General features: G+C 43.4%; 1 protein-coding gene across 1 annotated transcript in view; it reads left to right on the top strand.

Moving 5' to 3' along the window:
* Window positions 1–20,560, top strand: part of MAML2 (mastermind like transcriptional coactivator 2) — a 206,860-nt gene that overhangs the window by 499 nt on the left and 185,801 nt on the right. The window lies entirely within an intron of this gene.

Genomic DNA, 20,560 nt, shown 5'->3' with positions numbered 1-20,560 from the left:
TCGGGGGTGTCCGTGGGCCCGGGGGCGTCCGCGGGTTCGGGGGTGTCCGCGGGCTCTGCCCGGTCCCTGACGGGCGCTGGACCAGCGACGGCATCGAGTGTGTGAGGAGCGGTGGGCAGGAGCCTAGCTCGAGGGGCTGAGGGAGTGTGTGTGCTCTTCGAAGGGGTTTTGGGGCTGCTTGGGGTGTTGTTTTCGGTTTGTTTTGTTTTTGGTTGATTGGGTTGTTTTTTGTTGTTTTTTTTGTGTTTTTTTTTTTTTTTTTTTACATCACGCTGTGCGCCAAAAAACGTGCCGCGCGCCTCTGCCGTCGCGCCTTGCCTGGGCGGTGACAGCGGCATCCCTGAGGAGGGCACCGGCAGCCGACGCTGCCAGCGCGTCCCCGAGCAGGGGTGAAGAGTAGCGCTCGAGTATCACCCGCTCTCAGAACTGTCCCCCCTGCCCCTCTCCATCCCGCTCGCCAGGGCTTCAGCCTCCTATTTTAGGTCATTTCGCGGCCGTGCCCCTGGAACTCGGACAGTGCCGACGGCCGGGGCAGCGGGCACTGCTCCGAGCGCCGGCCTCGCCAGCGATGCTCAGGCTGTTATTGTCACCCAGAGTGGTCCGCGGAGCAGAGCTTACGAGAGTTTTCCAGGCACTGCCGCTCTGTGAATGATATGCTGACCTTCTTCAACTGGAAATTGCTCCGAACGTGTCAGGGAGGCGAAGCCTTGTCTCCTGTTACTTTATTAACGAGCAGTCAGTGCGCCGCATTTTTGAAGGCGTCTGCTCCGCTGTGCTGCCTCCCAACTCTTAATTCTCGGCACACATGCGAAACATTGAGAGGAGTGACTGCGTCCTGGTAGGCCCGCGGCTGCTCTTCGAACAGCTGAAAATAGATCGTTCCCTCTGCTCCAGACATCAGACTTATCTTTGTTAGTGCCTGACGTGTGCTAAAACGGGACCTTTGTGGCACTTTCTGCCTTCTTACCCGTGCGGTGCGTGGATCGACGTTTGGGGCTGCGTTACTCAGCATCATTCGTGAGGGTGATGATGTAAGCGTTAAATGCGATAACATTGTGTCCGAGGGGAGTTTAGGCGCTTTCCACCTGACTCAGTGTTCAGATTAAATCTCCCCACATTCCTCATCACAATCAAGAAAGCCATTATCTTATTTTTCCAGTGTGTATTAATGTAATGCTTTACACTTGCCTTATGGGAAAGAAAAAAAAAAAGGCTTTTGCCTAATAGTGTACGTCCCAGAAAAAATCACTTTCTGGAATCAGGCAACAGGCCTATGTGTGGTTTTTGTTTTGTTTTGTTTGTTTTGAATTTTATTTGTTTGTTAGTTGTTACTATTATTATGAAATAGCTGGAGACAGCTGTTTGGAAATGCTAAATGAAACAACTCCCAAGAAAATACTGAATGATTTTCATCTTTTAAGTGCAGAGAGGTTGTCCTTGTTTCTGAAATACCACTAATGGCTATTAGCCTGCTGCTTGCTGGAGATGCTGTGCACAGCCCTCGCTCTCTGTTGCATTTGCATTACCTCCCAGACAACTCAACACACATGTCCTTTAGAAGCAGAAGGTCTGACAAAGTCCCCATCATTTTTGCACGCTAGCCTTCGGTAATCCTGCTGACAAAGTGTGTGACTTCAGTGAGCATGACATTTGAGGCCCTGAACCATGTTTTGACACTGAGTAAATGCTGGCTCATGAAACAGCATTGTTCTAATGGTGCCACTGCACATCCTCCCACTCTATGCTTGACACTGACATTCCTCATTTGCTGCTCTGATTAAGAAACAGAAAGGCATTAGTTCAAAGTCACATCTTTGTGTAGTGGAGATAGACCTTCTCTTTACCAAGAGCTTCTTAGGTCATTGTTGCAAATATTAACAAGGAATAGCAAAACACAGGCTGTCAGGGTGGGATGAATTCAAGTGGCTGAGGGTGGTGCAGCTTTGAGGTACCACTGCTTTGTGTTCCTGTTCTTGAAAATTCAGAAGGCAGGGATGGACCAGGACAGGAAAGAACAAAGTCTTGCTTTTCCTTCAGCTGTAGCTGGAAAAGGAATTATCTCTGCCAGTTATTCCAAGGATACTTGAAGAGGAAGGATGAGGTAGACTAAGCCTGTTGTCCTGTGGGTTATAAATGAATGGAAAGAGAAAAATCTCTGGGCAGAATTCATCCTCTATGGAGTGATTCTCAAGAGGAAATACAGTGCCTTATATGCACTATTTCTGTAATTCCAGATTTGTTCCTTACAGCAGACGTGAGGTGCACAAGGTCCTGGAGCAAGGGGCAGCTCTGAGTTTCACTTATGGCAGGTACCACTCTGGCACAGGGAAGCACAAGACACTGAGCCTGTGAGACTGGACACATACCTGACTCCAAGGGGAATATAAAGCTCCACGTGCCTTGCTGTAGGTCCACCAGTTTAAAAAATCCCCACAGCTCCACACGGATAAGCGCAAAGGCAGTCATAACTCTCGCTGGGGAGTTCTGGCTACCAGGAGGCTCTTTGTCTGCAAAACCCAGCTGGGTTGTTTCCTCTGCTTTGCAGGTCCCACTTCTCTTGTTACACACACGCCTGCCGCCTGCCGTGTTTAGTGGCATTGGATGGGTCATTTACACAGTTGGACTCAAAAGTAAATATTTGACACTTGGTAACATTTGAAACAATGTTTCCTTGAACATATCAAAGAGCTTGAAGCTATTATCTGGCATTGTTGATAGTATTATTTGATAATTATCTTTTCCCAGTGGGCAGTTTAAAACTGGCAGAAGAGAGAGTTTTCAGAGGAGTTTGGTTTGGCCTTAATTTAACAGTGTTACTTTGATTTTTGAGAAAGTATTTTTGGCAACAGCATTTTCTAATTGGAGGCTGGGGATCAGATTTTTTTAGCTGGACCAATGGATGTGGGTGTGTGTGAATGAGAAATTTATTCTTCGGGACACAGCTAGGGAAGCTTTTGTACTTTCTGCCTTCCTGCATTTCCCAAGAGCTGACATTTGTTTATTTATATGGTGTTGTTACTTTTCATGGTGCAGAGTGGAACAGATAAAATATTCTTTCTCTTATACATACATCTATATGTATGTATATGCCCTCCAGCACTTAGCTGTTTATACTATTTATGTTATATGTAAACAGTTAGCTCTGGAGGGCATTCCTCAGTGGCTTAAGCACTGAACTGGTAATACCAAAGCTCTTGCATTGCCATTTCAAGTCTCCAGCAGCCAATTCATTCCATCGTCCTTCTGACACAGGCTGAGCACTGCTCATTTTGCTCTGTGGGAGCTAGGAACTCTGTCTCATGGGCATTAGTGTATTATTCTGGTAAGGTTCTTTCACTGCAGCCATCATCCCTGTGGTTCTGAGTGTGTTAAGCGATGTTTGTCATCAGTCACAGGTGACTTGTTCGACTTTAGCCCATCTCACAGTTGTGCTGAATTTATCATTGCAAGAATTCATTTAAAATAACTAATAAATACATTAATATTTTCTGTACTTTGAAAAGTGACTGTGAAAGTGGTCTGCTCCCCAGATGTAGTCTACAAACAAGTGAAAAAAGAAAAGGGAACACAATCCCATAAAAGTGATGTATCCAAGGAAGAGGGGAACGTGTTCATTTCTCCTGCTCCCCTAAATTCTTATCAACAGCTGTACAAATCTAGAAGAGTCAATGGGTTTGTCCCAGTTCCCAGAGGACCTCAGTGGAAAACAGGGTTGCCTGACTGGTACCAAGGGCCAAGACTGACTTACAAAACCTTGATTTAGGCAGTTATTTTATGCAGAGATCCTGTATTAATTTCCTTAGCACATTTTTTGTTTAATGATCCACACTGTGTTTGCTGAGGTTTGGCCTCCTCTGTGTTAGTGTTAAAGATCCTTGAGTATTTTAAAAGGAACGATTGTGCTCTGGTATCTTTGCCCAAGCTGATGCTTACCCCCCCATCTCCCAAGTTCTTTGTTTTGTTTGCTGGTTGGCTGCTAAGTTACCCTGCAGAAATACCTGCATTTTTTGGTTGTGGATGTGCATAACATTTGGAAGTGCTTTGAAGCAAGCAGGATGATGTGACCAGCTATGGGGTGAAGTGACATTATGGTGTGGTGAGGATAGATGAATTAAAGCACAAACCATTCTGCAAAGCTAGAGTGCAATCTTTTGACTGACACAAAGTTTGGTGCCAAAGCAATGGAAATGTTCTGTTTGTGAGGTAAAGGACTGCTGTCTGCTCCTTGGGCTTCTGCAGGAGCAAAGCTGTGTTCTGATAATCACAATTTATGTAGCTGAGTCAGGTAAAAGGAGTAAGTCATATTGCCTGTGTGGGTGGAAAACACTGATCTGCTGTTACGGGCCCTCTGACCTGCTGAGAGCCATTTGGTTAGGATGGGCATGGGTACCATTTAAAAATCTTTTTCCCCTACACTGTGAGAACATTTTCCAGGCCATAATCAAGAGGACTCCCTGGAAGCTGCATAGAAGCTGTTTTTAATGAGATTTTCAACAAGTGAATTTGTTAAATTTATGCTAGTATGTAGGAGCCTTTTCAGGCCTAGCTCTCCCATCAAATCACTTGCTCCCTTTAAAGCTTTTTAAGCTTTGAATACATTTAATGAAAGTCTCCATTCTGAAACTGTTTAACAGACTGTTTCCACCACCAAAATTTCTGTAGGCAGTGAGCAGAGGAACAGTGTCTCTGCCTGGACTAGATGTGCTCTCCAAGGCCAACCCGTGGGCTTATTAATGTCTGTGGCTGTTATGGCATGTCCTCTGACAGAGTTCTTGCATCCCCTGCAGTACTCAAATTGAGTCTCTCTTCTGTAGCACCACAACAAAGGAAAGTGATATAGCTTTTGCTTTTTCTGCTTTGAAAAGTGTGACTCCAGCAAAAATGTGAGCTGGAAATCTGAACCTTAGAAAGGTATGTCTGAGTCAGAAAAGCTGTTTTGCCAAAACTTTGACTTGCATCACTATTAGTACTTCTTCCCTCACAAAGAGCACTCCCTGCAGAAGGAGTATGTGGGGTTCAGTTAGGTTGCAGTGACCAAAAAAAGTCCCAGCAGCTACGTTGGTCAGCCAGCTAAGAAAGCCCACAGTGCCTCCCTTCCTCTTCCTAACTGCTATCAACAGCCCCTTCTACAAAGACACTGTCTTCAGAGGCCACTTGTAGACTGCTTTTCTTATTAAGTCTGCTGCCTTATGAAACTGAAACTTCACCACTATCTCATTATTGGAAAAGAATTGCTCCATGCAGGTCCCTTTGATAACTTCGGGAAGGGTGGTATCTCCACTGCTTCATTTATATTGCACTCCCTGTGTGGTGTAGAAGGAGCTGGAAGCTGGTAAGCCTCTCCAGGTAACAAAGCACTGGTGTAGAGGTGCCAGCTCTGCCAGAAAGTATCTCTGTGGTCTTGCGAATGTCTCTTGTTGTGCAACTACTTCCCTTCTATGCTGTAGCATTTCTGGTGGTACAATCTCACTAGCACGTAGGACCTTGGGCTCAACTTTACATGGCAATGACCTGACCCCATCACACCCTGGAATTCAAGTAGATGATTAAAGCAACCACTCTGTGACACTTTAGAGACCGCACAGTCAGCTGCGTGGTGCCTAGAAGAGCTTTGGCCACCTGGCCTCTCTCAAGAGAAGAGGAACAAGGTCTTTGCTGTTTTACTTCTCTCCAGTGTCCACATGTCAGTATTCCCCTGTATGAATTCCCAGTGGCGGTACTCCCAGCAGGAGCAATGGGAGATGTGAGGCTGATGGGATTCTTGACTGGTCTGTATTTTCCACGAATCTCAATTGCCATCTGTAGACCTGAAAAGGGTCTTACCTATATCATGCTGCTTCAATTTGGAACAGCTTTGAGCAGTGAAAGAGGCAGTGGTCTTGGCTGCAGAAAAGAAGGAGTTGGTGGTGAGTGAGATTTGGATCAAATTTTCATCTTAGCAGTACTAAGATACACATCTTTTTCTGTGTTTTTTTTTTCTTTTAAATAAAAGCATAAACTATTTATGCCCTAGATTCCCATTGGAGAGTTCCCTATAGCCACTTGAGAGCCAACTTGTAAATTTGTTATACATTGTCAGGTTCTTCCAAAGTATTTTTAGATGCAGGTAATCAGTCCCTAATTGTACTGTAGTGCCAACACAAATACCTAAACCAAAATACCTACAAGTCTCAAGCAACAGTTTTTAGGTAAGCATGCTGTAAACTAAAATCTAAGTGTTTCCACTCTGACTCTGGGATCTATTCAACAGATTATTCCTGTTATTTCACTTCCATAAACCTCAGTTTCTTCTATGAAAGATACTAATTATTATTTCTGTTAAGTGAATTGAGATGTGATGGAGAGTTTTATGGCTCAGAAGCCAAATTCATTGTTGAGGGAGCCTAAGACAGGAGTTTTGAATATTTGCTTTGACAAAGCCTTTGAGGATCTTAAAATCAAGCCTTTGACCCACCGATCTGAGTATTGGAAATAAAAACCTGAATGAGTCTTTTACATAATCACATGACTCCAGATCTAGGTTTTCATGGCACCATGTTGCCAATATTCGCCATAAAAGTGCAATATGTGGCAGTGACCCTTCTTTTTAGGAGAGAAAAGCATTTATTTAAACTTTCTTTTCATAATCATGAATGTGTATGCTTTATATTTTCTTGATTTACTTCCTCCTGATTCTGTATCAATTTGTGCTCAAATTCATCTTCAATTAAGTCATCTGTGCCCAGATTTCATATACTTGATGCTTCAGCAAACTGGGAGCAGAGTGGAACTGGAACTGAGAGTGTATACACAAGTCTCTCCAAGGCTGCAGCTGCTCCCCAGTGAAAGCAGGTGAGAGCTACCTTGCCGTGCATGGGTTGGTTTCCATCTGTTAATAATGGAGGATGCTTCACATTTGTGGCTCAGGATAAGAAAAACACTGAGAAATATTGCTTAATTGAATAATTTACACAAAATTCCAATGCACTAACTGAAAAATTGTAATTTACTTTAGTTTTAATTTGAAAACACCTCATTCCTGTGGTTTCACCTACAGGTGTTGGCATTTCCCTGGAGAAATTCCTTATATTCAGAAATGGCTCCTGTAGCTATTTTTATCTGTGTCACTCAGTTATAATTCTGATGTGCTTGCAAACCCAGCTGAATCAAGGTGGAGAGAAATTAGTACCAATTAGGAATCAATGTGAAAGTGCTTCTGACAAGTAAGGATGTAGACCTTGCAAACCCATTTACCTGCTGCTGCTTGAGGCTGAAGCTGTCTGAAAGACTTGCTAAGATCCTGGACTAGCATATGAAACCCCAAGAGGGTTCATCTGGCCACTCTGTTTTGAAACAAAACATGTTATTGTGCAAGAGTCATGCTGGTGGTACCCTGGTTTTATTGTAGATCTCTGCAGCCACCTCCCTAGAGTAGGTGTTGTACAAACACCCAGTGAGAACTGTGCCCTTCCTTGCTTAGCTCAGTGCCTCAAGAGACAAGATAGACAAAGAATGGAAGGAGGAACAGAAGCACAGAAAGGTCAAGTGTCTTGCCCAAGGCCAAACAGCAGGTCAGTGGCAGAGCTGGGAACGGAGCCCAGATTTCCTGACTCCTAGTCCAGCACTCTATTAATCATTTCTGCTTTGTGTTCCATGGCCTGTTACTGATCATAGGAAATGTGAGGATTACTTTCCAGCAGCTTCAGAATTGCTTCTCAGTTTTGGAAACTATTGATCATCCGCATGTTATTGAGATAAAGAAGTCATGCACTGGACTTGTGCATGTATATGCACTAGAGGAATCAGAACTAAGTATTCTAGGTGTCGATTTCAATCCAGGACACTGAAAAGTCATATTTCACAATTCTTTCTTCTAAGTCAAAATTTTAAAGTCTTCTCCCCCCCACCCCACCCTCCACCCCCTACATTATGTACAAATTGGTTTGTTTTTATAACATTACCTGTCACAGTTGAGCTCCTGTATTGGTGCTTGCCCTATAAATTATTTCTTCCTTGAAAATGAGTTACAACAGTTGTTTATTTAGCAGGCCTTTTCTTCTCAATGGAATTTACCCATGAAACAGTCAGAAAACCAGTAAGTCAACAGTCCTGAGACACTAGTGATCCTTACTTATTTTCATTCCTCACAGTAGGATGTATTCAGTTTTCAAAGCCTTTCAGTGGATTATCTTGATCGCAAGGTTAATTATACCTGTGAGATTTTTTTCTTCTGAAAAATTTTGACTTGAGGCAAAACTCTGGCTACTGTGATAATGACTTACTGAGAGTCTCTTGTAAACAATAGTATAATCACTTTCTTATAGTCATGGCAACAGTGTTTAAGCAATGAGCTTACTGAACATAATGTGCACTGTCTCCACTGAATAGTATTATTGCAGCACTGAAGTGTATGCTGCTCATTTTCAGAAGACTTATAAATTATTCAGCAAAACAACACTGCTTCAGAAAGCATCTTTGAAATTGTTGCATTCTGTATTAGCCAAAGAAGGACATTCATTGGTGCTGTTGGGGTGTGTTTAGTTACTGCACAACAGTGGAGTCTTTGGTCCAGGCTTGCTCCCATGGAGTTTAAGGGTGTCTGCCTCAAACCACTTGAGGACTGTGCTACCTGACAGCAGGGTCATGTATCCTCTGGTAATGTTTGCTGCTGTGGAGGGCAGAATGGATCAGGAGGATGCATCCTGCCCATATCCATGGTGTGAGATGTGATGACGAGGCACAGAAGGAAGAATTTGGTTTAGCAAACAGGTTTACTCAATCCCTTCCTTGGCCCAGAGCATCACCTGGATGCCTACTCAGTAGGTTGGGGAGAAACCTTGGAGAGTGGGCAACTTCACAGGAAGCTTCAGAGTTGAACCCCAAGACAAGAAGCTGTCCCTGATTTTTCTGTTTATTTTGTTTTTGTATCTCTCTTATTCAAATATCTAGACCTGAAGGAAAGACCTTGTTGGCAACAGTTGTTGTTCTGGGATGAGTCATTCCACCAGATTTTAGAAATACCAGTGACAGTTGGCAAAAATGCTGCATGGGCTGTTCAGTTTATGTTTTTCACTTTGGAAAATCAGACCATTTATTTAGGTCCTGTTGCTTTAGAAACCATCTCCAGACACTCCAGGTTCCTTTCCTTTCCTTTCCTTTCCTTTCCTTTCCTTTCCTTTCCTTTCCTTTCCTTTCCTTTCCTTTCCTTTCCTTTCCTTTCCTTTCCTTTCCTTTCCTTTCCTTTCCTTTCCTTTCCTTTCCTTTCCTTTCCTTTCCTTTCCTTTCCTTTCCTTTCCTTTCCTTTCCTTTCCTTTCCTTTCCTTTCCTTTCCTTTCCTTTCCTTTTTCCTCTCCTCTCCTCTCCTCTCCTCTCCTCTCCTCTCCTCTCCTCTCCTCTCCTCTCTTCTCCTCCCCTCCCCTCCCCTCCCCTCCCCTCCCCTCCCCTCCCCTCCCCTCCCCTCCCCTCCCCTCCCCTCCCCTCCCCTCCCCTTCCCACACCTTCCCTTCCCACACCTTCCCTTCTTTCCCCCCTCTCACTGTGTTTCCCCCTTTTCCTCATTGTTACAATATTTCAACATCTGCAATTTCAGTCTTGATTATGATCTGATTTGCCCCTCCTGAAACCGCCTATGGGAAATATTGTGGATGTGGCACTGTGGAACACCAACCTTATGTAGGATCAGGCTTTTTATTTCTGATCATTATGCTAGTTTATAGTCAATTATTTTGTTTTCCAAAGAAAAGCATTCTCTCTGCTTCTCTGACAGCTTTTGGTTCGACGTCCTTCCAAGCTAGATAGACTTGATGTTCAACATGCGGCCGCTTACCTCCATGGCCCAGTTCCCGGAAACACTTATGCGTGTGCTTAATTGTGCACACATGGGTAATCGCACTGAAATCAAGATGTGTCGAATTAAGCAAGTCAAGAAATATTTGCAGGGTTTGGTCTTTGTTCAACAAACAGGCCTCAGCCTGGCTGAAGTCCACAACATGCTACAAAAAGAATCCAAATTCAGAAGTAAGTCGTGTATTAATTATCAATTGACTTATTTCCTTAAACCAATTAATTCTGTACTTTTAAAAACTTTTGAAAACTCACTTTTTCCTGCAAATCCAATTGCCCTTCCTTTCACACTCATTTTTCCTCCTCACAGCTCAACTCCCAACAGACCTGAGCTGCCAGCCACATGATCCCCTTTTATAATGATTTGAGTTCTGACGTTTCTTTTTTCCTACCAACTTTGTGTATTACCATAATGGTTCCTAGGACATATTTTGGCCAGCTTTTAGGGAGAATGTCACAGTGTTTCATTTCTAAGTGCAGTATTAAATATAATCCTTATAATTATAGCACTGCCACTTGGACCACTGTAGTTCAGGCTATGTCAATATGTCGTCAAAAGCTCTCTTTTTCAGGAGCTGGAACTCAGTCATGTTGATTGAATTGAAATTTGATGGCCAGCAGCTGCAAACACACTCTGGCCCCATTCCCCCCTTCCTCCCTCACCCCTCCCCTTCTCCCTGCTTTCTAACCCCCCCCCCCCCCCCCCCCCCCCGCCCTTTACTACAAAATCTTCTTGCTTTCCATCAAAGTCACAGTTTAGGAAACAGAGCTAATGGCTCATTCCAGGCTCAGATGGTAGCCCAGGTGCAGTGTGACAGCCACCCTCAAACTAGATGACACCCTCCTTCATGGATTTGCTCCTAGGATGCCCTCAGTGCCACCCTCAGCAGCTAAGGAAGCTGTAGATGTGCCTGGGTTGAAGTATGTGGTGCTCCTGTGTAAGCAGACCTGGGAGCACCAGAGCCCTCTCCCCTCTCGTCCCCTTGGTCAATCCCATACAGACCTCGATATTCATCCAGGTGAGAGCACTGGGATGAGGGCAATTGCCAGCAGCAATTTCTACTGCAAGTTTAACACGCAACTTTTTCAGCCGGAGGGGACTGGTGGGAGGAAAACAGCTTTGAACTGGGGGAAAAAATAACTGTATCCAGTAGTTGCATAGCATGATCCCATCATTTTTGGTACTTAGAAACCAAAACAAACCCCCAGCATTCATAACGCAAGGTATCCAGGTTTAAAAGGTGCCACTTGGAAATACACAGTAACTACTTTTCATAAGGCCCTTTAGTCCATGTGTTTACAGGTGGACCAGAATAGCTCTGCAGAAGTTAATCCAGTCCCTTGAGTAAACAGCATGTACTTCTGAAACTTTCTATATAAACCAGCTATATGTAAGGCCTTTGACATACATTTGTACCACACACAATATATCTGAGGGACCCTGCTAGAGCCAGGATGGCTAGTGAGGTCGATAACCCCCTTGCTAGTGTACTGAATGTATGTTCATTCTGCCATGCCTCTGAAGGATGACAGCCTTTGGATGATGGGTGTGCCAAAAGGGCTATTTACTGCAACACTTTATTATGTGGTTCTTGCAGCCCTCTCCCAGGACGTACTGTCTGTGCTTGGGTCTCCCAGGCTGCCATCAAAGCACAGGCTCTTCGACACAGGTCAGAGGGACTCCTCACTCCAGCCTTGCACAGCCACTTTTCGTCGCTGAAGTCACACTCACCCCCTTCCCCTGGTAAAGTTCTTCTCCTCTGTCCCCCTCCTACACTTCCTAAAGCTATAAGCTGTGTCTTCTCCTCCACATTCACCCCCTCTCACCTGGGTTGTTGCCCTCCCATCTCTCCTTTCATGCTCCTGACACTGCTGCTTCGTAATGTTGTTTTTCTAGTTTGGAAAGGCCAGAGGGTCAGGCTAAGAGAGACATGCTGAACACATGTTTTCCACATGTTCTCCTCATCTTCCCTCATACTGCTTCTCTAGCTGTCTTTAGCTTTTTGCTTAAATGGGACATCTAATGACCATGACCATTCTCTTCTCTGACTAGTTTTATAAAGGATGAGCTCAAAGTTCCTGTGTCATTGTCATAAGAGACTTAGAGCAATAACTTCTGTGGGTTGATAAGGCATTTGTAGGTTCTTTGGCCCTTCACCACAGGCCATGAGCACTCACAGACTGGGCATACAGTGGTGAATGCTTAGGCTCCAGTTCAGAAAAATACTAAAAGAATATGTGTGACATTAAACATATGATTAAGTACTTTTCTGCTTGAGTGCTGCTTTGTTGAAGTGGATGCCATTCTGGAGGAGGCGTCTTTATTGGTCTGATTCAGAAAATACTTAAGAGTACACCAAGGTTTTCAGAATAGCAGTTCATCCACTATCTTGTATTTTTAGTAACTCTTAAATAGGGCTGGGTGGCACAGTCAAGGCAGAAAATGTGGAGGCTCTCCTGGTAACCTTTTACATTTTCACTCACTCTGGAAGCTGAGTGTCTCTGAACTGTAAACACGTTTTGGTAGTGCTACTGCATATTTGCAGCTCGAATGTTCGATAATGTTAAGTGTGTTGCATACCCAGGTGCAGATTATTTAAAGAAACTGCCATTAAATGAAGAGCAATTATATCATAGAAAGGAGATCTTTGTACAGATTTAACATAAATTCTATGATTGTGCTTGACAGGGAGTTGGACCCTTGGACTCTCGCATTCTTCTCCTGCATCCCAGTGATCAGTCTGGGAAGAGTTAGGAGTCCAAATCTTTTTGACTTATAGGCATCAAATCTTCTCTGTACTGAACTAAAACCAAGGAGAGCTGGACATCTAATTGTATTTTTGAATCTCAGCCTGAAATCTCTGGAGACTTTTGGAACATTTATCCCTGGGAGATTTTGCTTGAGTCAAGAATATAGACCAGAGTCATGGCTGAAAAAAAAAAAAAGCCAACATGTGACATCAGTGCATCAGCCAATGAGTCATCTGTCAGTGCCAGAGGACAAAGTATTCTTTGTATTTACCTAAGAAGTAGTTACCTATTTACTTTCTGAAACTATGCTTGTAGTACTAACTTGACATTTTGGTTTGCTGTACAGTGAAAACACTATTTTAAATGCCTTGTATAAAGACAGGCTTTCTTATTTCTTCAACAGTTAGATATACTAGAGAACAAATGTAAAAGGCCTGTGTAAATTTCCTTCCTTGCTTGTATGTGTGGTCTAGGAAAAATCCTGAATTGTGCTGGTAAGAGACAGTCCACTCTCTTTTCTTGCCAGTGATATAAGTGTTGGGCCTTTAGAGAAGGCTGAGTTATTATTATCATCCCCTTCTGATCTGTCACTGTTTCTGCTTTCCCTCTGTTTTGGTTTTTCATTCTATAGATATATTACTGAAAATGAATTTTAAAAATTAAAGGCAATAATTTATTGAAAAGGGCTTTACCTGTAAAGGACTCTAGGCATGCCACACACAGGCAGGTCCCAGCTGGGAAATCCAGTATTAAGGCTGAAACTCTGTCTCTCAGACTCACTGTTTCTCACGGTCCTTGCAAGGTGGTGGGATGCCTGGACTTCCCAGCACACATGGTAACCATCGATCTCAGTGTGGTGTCAAGAGGCCAGTGCTAAGAGCTAAAGGCAGAAGAGCTGAAGGGCAAAGGAAGAGAGTGAAATTTTGCTGTCAGTGCTCAATTGTATAGCTCTGTACAATCCTATGACATGTAAAGAAAGGAAGCTTGAAAAAATGACCCTGGGACTAAGAAAGCAAATTGATGCAGAGCAGGATAGCCATTCTTTCAAGAAGCAGTAAAATTATTTTTTGTCATTTTCCAAGGAAAAAAACCCCACTGATCCAATTTGATTGAGTCTCTCCAGCAGTGCAACAGGAGCTAGAGGCCAGATCTCCTATTTTATCAGGCCTATTACAAGACAATTGCAAATCTAAAACTTGTGCTTTTCTGTCCCTTGAAATACTTTGTCTCCTCAGAACAGGTTTTCTCCCTCAGCACTTAATCCCTCTTTAGCCATCACCTTTTCCTGCCTTACACACCACTCTGTGTGTGCACTTTGAAGGTTGTGTGGGCACCTACTTAATGTGAGTGCTTTAGAGGGGAGGCCGGAGCCATTGCCTCTCACAGGAGCAGTGAGCTACATCTTAAGACCTGGCTTCTTCTGAAATGGTTTGTAAAGGTACAATATTACAGGAGCAATGGCTTTGAAAGCAAAACAAAGCTGCTTACAGCCAGAGACATTTAAATCCTGCATGAACAACTCTGCTAGTCTTTTGTAACCATCTCTTATCTATCTGATCTCACCTAACACGTTAGTATCATTACTGCATTTATTATCCTTTTATCAAGGAATGGCAGGAAGGAGATGGGGGCCTTGGTAAAAGTGTGAAGGCAGAGGGGCATTAGACATGATGTCAAGCAAAGGTTAGAAGAGCTATTTTATTTATACAAGCTCTTTTATTAGGCAATGAGCATTGCAAACAGCAGATCTTCTTGTCCTTCTCCCATCCCACTGACTTTAAGGTGGTGAGGACCTGGTGGCAGAGACTTGGTGTGGGCAAAATTCAAATGCAAGGCCATGGATACCTCTGATCAGAAACAATATTAATGAGACAATTTTTCTGAAGAGGTCCTGTAGTTTCTGCACCATCAGATTTCATTTGGTTTCCTTGATGGGAATGAGTTACTGTGAGTGTTTATTTTCCATTAGTTTTACTTGTGGGACTGCTTGGTAATGCATGGTTAGGATGATCCAGTTAATCAATCCTCCTCCTTTCATTTTTTTGTCTGCTCTTGTATCACAGAAACATTTCCAGAAATTCCCTTTACACAACAGTTACTGAGGCAAAGGCTGTCTAGTTATGCTCCAGCAGAAATGCAGAATCCCAAAATGGATAAGGTTGAAAGAAACCACAGTGGGTCATCTGATCCAACCTCCCTGCTCAAGCAGAACTGTCCTAGATGCAGGATTGTGTGTGCTATGGCACAGGATTGCATCCAGTAGTTCTTGAATATCTCCAGTGAGAGAAACTCCACAACCTCTCTGGGCTACCTGTTCCAGTGAGGAGTTCAACTGATAAGAAAGACATACCCTTCAAGAAGTAATTCCCAAACCAAGCACAACAGGGAGGCACCCAGAGGCTCTTATGAGGGCCCACTAAGGCCCTTAGGTTTAGCTAGCATGGGCTGCTTAGCAGAAGACACAGTGAGTGCCTTTCCCACTCACAGAGGGCAGAAGAATGTCTGCTTATTCATGAAAATAGTCCTGAAAAAGAGAAAGCGAAATTAAGCTGGAGTGTTTGGTTCCTATTGGAACACTTGCAGCTTGCACTGGTGATGATGCCCACTGGTGTTTCTAAAGGCTGTCAGCCAGCAGAAGATAGCACACTGATGTGGTAGGGGTGGGGTGGTGCAGGCACAAAAACCAGAGCAACTGTTCCTGGGGCTGCTGTGGCTAATGGCAAGGGACACTTCTGACTGGGCAGGGATGAGCCATAATGTAGGATGGTGATATTAAAGGCTTCACATTTGCTTTCCCAGTGTGGGCTAAGTGATTCCTTGGCCTGAAAGGATCACTGGGCAGATGGTTGAGAACTTCCACCCCATCTGTCTGTAAGGGAAAGGAGTATCTGGTGTTGCAGAATGAAAAGGTCTGATCTACTGACAGACAATGGCTTTGCATGCAGAAAGGCACCTGAGCAGCTGGGTACAAAGCAGAAAATGGCCATGTAGACCCTTGGCTAGGGCAGGACCCTTCAGTTTTATACCCAGTCTCATTACTTTCTTGTGATTAACACCAGTGAGAGAAAGAAGCGAATCTGTACTGATAGCAACAAGGCTGTAATTTCACTTCTGATTAATAAGCTATCTGATCTTTGCTTTACTGGTCTCACTGGAAACCAATCTGAGTTTCTCCAGCTGAGGCTGCCCTATGGGGCTAACATCCTGACACACATCTGCAGCCATCACCAGTGGCACCTGAGGGAGTGACAGAAGGAATGCCATGTTCATCCTAAGGCTCCTCAGCCTTAGGAAATCTTATTTAGGAAATCTTATCACAGCTGAGGCAGACTAGTGCAAAGCTCTAGATTGCTTTCCTGGGTCTGTAGGTTCTGAGACTGCTGTGGCAGTGCATCACAGAATCCCTGGAGGAAGTGTCATTGTTGGGTCTCAGTAGGAACCACTGGGGTTGTGCTAGTGAGCCTGTTCATACAGAAGACAAGTGTTCATGTTTCCACTGAAGAAAAAAGGACTGGCCCCAACCTTAAAGTGGAATGCTATGTTCTTAGGACAAGGAAAAAAATAAAATTAAAAATAATTTTCATAGAAGAACTCAGTTTGGGTTTACTGGCTTTGTTCAGGTCATCCGTACATAATCATAGGGTATCTTCTTTTTTTTTGTGTCGTAGTTCATGTTAACACACAGAGACTTGCATGCTAACCAATGTTTTCACCACCACCAAATTCTAGAGGTCAGGGACCTCTAGAATTAAACTTACAATCCATCATAGTGTGGGTGGACGAACCACCTCTTTTGGGGTAGTAGCTGAGAGACTCATTTCCTTTGTGGATGAGCCACAAAATTTGATGCATAACACACACTGACCAGCACATTTTGCCCTGTACTGTGCAGATGTAACCCAGTGGCCAGGGTGAAGCAATCTTAAAATGACATGGAACATACCATCATTGGAACCTCATCACATTGTGGGTATCAAATGAAGTGCTTTCTCTTGCCAATAAGAGTTCAGCTCAGTGTTAGGGTGTCAAGATTTGTGTTAGTTGCAACAAATCCTGCCTGACCTATGTGTATGTCAATCGTGTAGAAAACTCACTCTCTTTCTTAAGCTATCCACACCAAAATGTCTCTAATGTAAGTTTGAACAAATTATTCTGGCTGGGGGTATGGTTCAGAGCACTAACTTGGACTGGCACACATAAAACCAAAGTGCTGTTAGTCCACCAGAATCCTGGTTTGTACCATTCACCCCAAAAGAAGGATGAATTCTCCCACAGGTTGTACTGGACCAAGACACACTGCAGAGCTCTGTGCAAGGGACTGTGGCCTTGCAGTGCCTTACCTGTGTCAGTGAAGAAAGACTGGTGGTGGCAGGATTTTGCAGTGGGGACTGACACCCTCAGGTCACTTGTCCTGCAGCAGAGGTTCACACCTTCACACAGGCTTACTCCAAGGCCAGGCACATTGAAAGCATGGTGCTACCTCAGCCTACATCTAAGGTTGAATACTTGGAATATTATTTCCATTTTGAACTTTTTCCAAATAAATATTTTTTTTTTCAAATGTTATGAAAATAGTTAAATAATTTTGTAAAGCCTGAAGAACATTCTTTTAAATTGGAAATGGCTGTTTGGGGGCCAATTTGCTTTAAAAATTACTTTGTCCACAAGGAGCTAGTTGGCCTATGGTATTTCCAGCCTACAAAGCTTTTTTGACTTTAACAAGGGCCTAAAAGCTAAACAGAAAAAAATCTCAGTCCAAAGAAATTCCAATATTGCTTATGTCAGGAAAACTGTATCCTTCTTGAGTTTACACTGCTGAGGTTTAGTGGCAGAGAACTGCCCATATGCTTGTCCATGCTGTCACACATACCCTCAAATTATCCAAAAAGCAGGGTAGCTTTTCTTGCACAGAGCAGGTTCTTACTGTGTCTACAGGGGAGTATAAAGTCTGTGGACATACCTGTCAATCTTTTATAAACTACAGATCCTCTAAAAGTTTTCCAATACATATGAAGGTTCATTTACAACTAATTTAAGCCTCATGTCAATTGACTTGCTTTTCTTAGGTTTCACAGACCCTTCAGAAGTAGTCCTCAGACCCTCATGGGTCTGCAGACCACAGCTTGAAAACCACTAGCTCTTAGTTTAAATAAGATACTTTGGGGCCTTTTGGGCCTAATTTTCTATAGCCTTGCAGCTTGTGAGGTCTTATATACCTATGCAAAGCATGAGTAAAATGCTACCAGATGAGGATGGTGGTGTTCAGCTCTGGTGTTGGCTTTTATTTGGACAGGTGTGAAGGATGCCAGTGCAAAGCAGTGACAGATCAGGGCCCCAGCACTGTAACTGCTGGAGCACCAGTAGCTGCTCCCTCCTCCATGAAAATCTTGAGCAGCACTACTCACAGAAGAGCTGGGGAACAATTCTATTTGCAGAACCATCATTCTGCTGTTATTCTCTGAAAGCCAGGCACTGGCCTGGCACATCAATAACCATTGCAAGGATCAGGCCATTACACACCTTGCAGTGGCAGGTGATTCATGCCAAGGGGCTCTACTCAGGGTTAGACTCTTACTTTGTAGTGCTGTTCGCACCCCTGTTCAGCCTCGGTGTGCTTACTCTTTGGTTTTTCATGTCTTGAACATGGAGCAACAATCTTTTCATTTAAGCAAAGTACAGTGGGAAGTGTTAAGTGTTTCAGTGCCTTTTCTTTCCTTTGATCTCATGGAAAGCTCCAAGCAGAGGGTTACACGATCTCCATCACTATCTCCTTTCATGCCCAATAATTAGCACAGGTCCATGGGCTGGGTGCAATGCTATCCTTCCCTGTGCTATGAGGGGAGAAGTAGAAGGGGCTGGAGCAATTGTTTGCTGTGTTGATGACTGTGGTGTTGCCATGGAAAAGCTGGAGACTTCAGGGGAGTTTGTGTTTTGTTGGGCGGGGAGCCAGCCTGCTCTGACTTATTACAACTGTGTGAGTGAGTGAGCCATGCAGAACTTTGTGCCTCTGTAGCAGTTCCAAGGCAGGGAGAAAAAGAAAAGGACAGGACTGCTCTAATAAGGAGTGCAGTGCACTTTGCTAAGGCTGATTGCATGAAATACAGAGATGCAGAAAAAAATACTTTGCTATTTTCCACCTTTTTTTTTCCTTTTTTTTTTTTTTTGGCAGAATGTGTCCACTCTCTTCTATGGACTGAATTTAGAGCAGTGCAAATAATAAAATCTCAAGTAATCCTCCTGGAAGCGAACAGAGCCATTTAATTGGCTGTATCTGTACAGAAAGGAGCATTTGGAGTTCTGCTGAGTCTGAGTCCATTAAAGTCTTTGATCTGTTCCAGAAACAAAAGTGGAAGCAGACTATACTGTTTTCATTACCTATTCTGAATGAAGTGAAAAAAGTAAATACACAATGTAAAGAGGGAAAAAAAATTAATCAAGGCCTAGATCCAGCAAAAAGCTATCTTCATACTGAGCTTCCCGTACTCTGAGTAGTGCCATTATTCCCTGGAGGTGGAATTAAAAGCGATGCATGCTTTCTACAGATCACTTTCTAAGGGCAGTTCTCAAAGCAATTTAAAAAACCAGCCAGTTCCATTACTCCCACATTAGAGAATGAATAACTGGGGCTACAGGGCTTATGCAGGAGAGCAGACCCTGCCTGAATCCCTGGTTAGCCACTGCCTTCTCACCATGCTCCCTCTGAGTGTACAGAAACTAGGTGTGGGATGTCAGGGTTATCCTGAAGCATTAAAATACCACTGCATAGTATATTTGTTGTAACTGACTATTCTCTACAATCCTGGCTGCCATGTCATGTTCTTGTACTATATTTAATTGAGATAGAGGCAACTTACTCTTCCTGAAACATATTTGAGAAGGTGGGAAATAACAGGATTTTTTTATGGACTCTTTTTGCTTTCAGGACTTCTGGATGTTTAAAAAAATATATATTTTTTTTAATAGGAAAGAACTGTTGCAGGGGTAATTTTCTGATCTTCTTTTTTGAATTAGAATTTCCTACCTGATTGTTCAGTGGTATAATAGATGGACCTAGGTATCCTATTTTAACGTACACTTCTCGGGGAAAGGTGTTCTAAATGTTCATCATAAATTGTCATCCAGCAAAGCTCTGGTTTCTAAAAGAACAGAAGGAAGCAAAATTACTTCCTATAGGGTTTGGCCAGGGAACATACAGGGAAATCTTGACTCTGCATGAGTCAGTGACAAACTTCTGGAGCTTGCAGCCCTCCTGTGATCATACTCAGAAGGTGAATCCTGCAAAACCTCTTGCCATGTGAGACTCCCATGAACTGCAGCCAACTGCATCACCACCTGCTTATTTCCAAAGGTAAAAAACTGCCTGGGTACCATCACACTCTCTTCTGTTAGGCTGGCTTGCAGTGTTCTGTGATTGAGTTGGGAGCTCCAGCTGAGAAGCTGGGGACGGATCTTGCCAACATGGGAGGTGAGAGAAACTTCTTTTGGTTTCACTGTGATTTAGGTAAGGTCTAAAGGTTAGGTATTACCACAAGATCCACCCACGGTTTGTCAGTGAGGCCATTGTCTCTTTTTTTGTATCTCATTGCACTTCACAGGATTTGTCTTGGGAGATGATTTTCTGGTTACTTGGTATAACAAGAAGTTACAACACAAAGTAGATTAACTTTGTGTTCCAAATACAGCAGGACAAATGAACTAGTGTAAATAATATGGCTTGATGAAATGTGACAGCTTACACCAACAGAGGACTTAGCCAGGGAGATGAGGAGTTGCTGCTTTAAAACTAAATGTCTGCTCAAAAAAGTTTATTTTTGTTCTGCAATTTTTTTTTTATTTATTTCTGTGACATTGCTGTTTCAGTATGGAAATTGCTGTCATCCCCACAGAGTTGTAGTAGCTACACATTCAGGGACACTCCAGAATAATGGCATCTGTAACTTTAATCTTTCCTCACAGCATGCTGTGCTTGGGATGCAGTGTGTGAGAA

This window comes from Cinclus cinclus, chromosome 2, assembly GCF_963662255.1.
Source record: "Cinclus cinclus chromosome 2, bCinCin1.1, whole genome shotgun sequence".
In the NCBI taxonomy this organism is placed as follows: domain Eukaryota; kingdom Metazoa; phylum Chordata; class Aves; order Passeriformes; family Cinclidae; genus Cinclus; species Cinclus cinclus.
Note: the sequence above shows the minus strand (reverse complement) of the source record. Positions and strands in the feature narration are given on the sequence as shown.